The sequence below is a fragment of the Cupressus sempervirens genome, chromosome 6 (assembly GCF_028749045.1).
Source record: "Cupressus sempervirens isolate cs-2001-9-10 chromosome 6, ASM2874904v1, whole genome shotgun sequence".
Taxonomy (NCBI): domain Eukaryota; kingdom Viridiplantae; phylum Streptophyta; class Pinopsida; order Cupressales; family Cupressaceae; genus Cupressus; species Cupressus sempervirens.
In genome coordinates, this window is record NC_143123.1 from 191,539,493 (window position 1) to 191,543,470 (window position 3,978).

Sequence of the window (3,978 nt, forward strand, 5' to 3'; positions counted from 1 at the left end):
CTCTCTAGTAGGCTCCTCTTAATTGGGTACTTCACGTGGGTTGCTAGACCGCAAGGTGCTTCCTTTATTTAGCAAGTGGTGAGTGCTTAACCTTGAGAACCTTGCAATCTCATTGTTCTTGTCTTCATGCTTCTCAATCTCGTGATCAAGCACCAAAATCTCTGATGTAGGGCCAATGCTTAACTAGTGGATGAGGAAAAAAAGGTGATTGAGGATGTGGATAAAGATAGACGTTATGCAATTGATGTGTTAATTGCAAGAATTATGAAGAGTAGAAAAGTTTTAGCACACCAACAACTTGTTATGGAGTGCTTGGATGGATGTTCAAGGTGAATTACTTGATTGGATGCTAGATACTTTTGTTTGCATCACTAGTACTTTAAATTTTCTTTCTACTTCCCCACAATGAATGGGTTTATACCTGTGTGAATTTGTAAAAGGTGGTCTTTTCCTTTTTCAATAGATTGTCCTTTATCCATAAGAAAATGATATACCTGGATAAGTAGGCATATTGATTTATCTTCATAGGCATATTGGCGACTGTTTGATGTACTTTTTTCTCTTTGTAGTGTGTAGTTTATGTCTGCGGTCCTAATGCAATCATATTTGGCATGGTGGTTCTTTGGAAAGGGAGGGGATCCTGGCAGTGGCAAGCCAAAACTTCAGATTGTTGTTCCTTCTACGGATTTTGGTGGAGCAATAATAAGTTTTGTACTGTGCCTAGCAGAGTTGATAAAGGTAACAAGAACTAGACTTTGTATCTATTGTATGTATATAAATTGAACTCTAGACTCCATACCATTGACTATTTGTTGTTTTGCAATGTAGATTGCAAGTTTAGGAGAATGACAACAGGCAACTAAAAAAGCATCAGCAGATATATGCTGGGCTTCTAGACTGTGCACTACAAACTCTTAGAAATGAAAGGGTAAGGTGTTAAATTATTGTTACTATTTGGTATGTAGTTGTAGACATGCAATATAAATGCTTCACATGGTATCCTTCATTATACAAGATACTATTTGATTGTTTCATTAGTGCATAATTTTCAAGGTACAAGGTTTGTTTCATGGTGGCCTAACTACATTTTTTAGGGAGTCTATTGGAAACATAGTTTTCTTCAGTACTTATGAATTGAATCATTATCATATGCTTTCACTTATTAGTACCCATGATAAGGTGAATCCCCAAATGAATTCCCAGTCTTCTCAATTTATCAACTATTCTTCTAAACTTTTTATAGAAGCAGGAGTTGGAGTTGTCTCTGGTGGGCTTACAGGAATTGAGGTATGTAACCTTAATGTTGGAATTTCAATTTAAGTATTTAAACTCAATTTTTGCAGATCAAATGTGTGCAACAAAACTTATAATTTTCTTTGTAGTTTTGGTCAGCTATTTTGCCTCTTGATGTTGCAAAAACCCATTTTCAAACAACTCCAAATATTAATGCCAGCAAAAATCCTATACACACAATCAGGATGGTAGGACATATAATTTCATTTTTACATGGTCTCTACTCTAGAAAAAATGTTTTTAAATTAATTTTTAATAAAGATTTTGACTAGGCTCTTACAAAGCCATTGGATTCTTATGACATTAATTAGTATATCTATTAGGATTGATGATTGGATTATTGAATTGGGTTAATTCATTTATTTGCATGTTCTCTTGTGTTCTAGATAAAAAAATTATCATTCACGATACTAACACCAATTGTTTGCATGCTTATTTTATAGTGGGTATATAGAATGTTCTAATTAAAAGATTAAAATTTAAATATTCAAATACCATGGGACTTAGCTTCTGTCTTTTTGTCTAGGATCTATTCTACTAAGTAGTCTTAGATAACCAATAGATGAATTTAAAAGCAATAAGTGCCCATATTAATGAACATGAAACCATTTCCCAATTCTATGTTTGGCATATTTATAGAGAACTCAGTTTTAGAGGATTATATGTTGGCTTGGGGCCTATATTGTTGAGAGCTTTCCCTACTAATGCTACAGCTATCGTCACTTGGGAACTTACAAAAAATTTATTGGGGGTAAAATGGTAGTAAGAGCATTACCTTAAGAGATGAATGGGTTTATACTTGTGTGAATTTGTAAAAAGTGGTCTTTTCTTTTTTTAGTAGATTGTCATTTATCCATAAGAAAATGATATACCTGGATAAGTAGGCATATTAATGTACCTAGGAACTGGCATTATGTCATGGGACCTAGCCAACAATATAGTTGTACCAAGTATAGTGCACTGTAATGGTATTGTTCATACAATGGTGATATTTACTCAAGAGGACTATTTTTATTTAGTTTTATTCGCCAAATTTCTTTTTCAGTTTGATTTTGTGCTGGTGACACTTCAGACTCAAATGCCTACAAATGCTTCATGCAGTGTCTAGTCTCGAGCCCTAATCACTAGGCAAGCTCCTAGCTCTTATTACAGTTTGCTTACTACAATGTCACATCTAGTTTGCATGTAATTCTACTAACCTAAAGGATACTTAACCACAAACAACAGTAGTCTCCTCTGCCCAAGATAATACAACTTTGTTTGGATTTAAACAAGAAAATTGCAGCAACATTATTATTGAGGATTTCTATCTACTCAGAAACTTCTTATCTAAGAAAGCCTTCTTGAGGGTTATGAGCTTGTCTATTTCTCCTTTACATCAAAGGTTTAATGCGAGCATGTTGCTAAGAGCCTGCCCAAGGTTACAAATGCAAAGTGAACTGGTTTTTGATTGCCTCTTTTATTAGAGTAGATTTACCTGTGGGGTGTAGAGCACATGGAGAGCTTGCCTGCTTATTTAGAGTTTTGTTTCTCATCCTTTTCTTGAATATCATATCAAAGAAAATACAAAGAGCTCACACAAGTTTGTATGATTCTCTTTCTAATTTTGGCAGATAGAAAACTATTATGGCTTGAGACTATGTTCAACATAATTTACAACCTCAACAAGAGTTGGAATCCTAGTTTTATACATATGTGGCATTGGCTGCAGTAACAAGAATGTCACTACATCATCTAGATATATTCAAAAAATCAATATGCATATCTTGCAATATTGGCTTGCCATTAGATGAAATTTCATGGAGGCAATCAATAAAATATTTCAAACACCTTACCTATGATTCCACATTTTTCATGCATGTCTACTAGGGCAGTTGCAACTTAAGCAAATGTATTCTCTCAATATATCTATTTTGTGCATATCCAGCAACCATGGCTTTTGATGACCACATTACATTTAGGCATCCTGTCAAATAATTCACATGACTTATCTATGCTTCCATTTTGCAAGCATGTCTCCCAAGGAAAATGCTACTACTTCATCTACACCATCTAAAAAAATCCTTTATGCTTTGATGGATGCCTATAGCTTATCCCAAAGCTCCCACTCAACAATTATAAGATGATCAATCAAGAGAAAACAGTTGAGAGCTTAGAGTGACACAATTTTTAGATGATCATATGAAATGAAATGGGTGTGCGAGTAGAAAGAAACTAGAAAGACATTGTGTACAGTTGAAGGCATGAAATGGATGGTTTTGGAGCATTCAACACAGAAACCCAACATTTAGTACATATCATCATTCAAGATCAAATGGGCGTGTAGGTTTATACGCATAGTGAATAATAAAGGAGGGAATTGAACCCTCCCTAAGGCTCACACTTGTTGAGGTCCACTTTAGCAAGGGCCCTTCTTGTGAAATTTTTGTCTAAAACCTTTCTAATGAGATAATGTGTTATGAGCTCTTCATCAGTGGGATGGAACGTGAATCCAGGAGGTAGTTGTGCATCAACCATATCATGACTGTAACTAAAGTTAAGAGCCTCTATTATTGAATTCTCTTCCCTATTACTGTTCCATCCCACTGATGAAGAGGTCATAAAACATTATCTCATTAGAAAGGTTTTTGACAAAAATTTCACAAGAAGGGTCATCATTGAAGTGGACCTCAACAAGTGTAGGCC

The 3,978-nt window shown here is 34.8% G+C and overlaps 1 pseudogene; it reads left to right on the forward strand.

Annotated features, from left to right (window-relative positions):
- The first annotated feature begins 594 nt into the window (after positions 1-594).
- LOC149551900 (mitochondrial arginine transporter BAC1-like) lies at positions 595-2,401 on the forward strand (annotated as a pseudogene).
- The last annotated feature ends 1,577 nt before the right edge of the window (positions 2,402-3,978 follow it).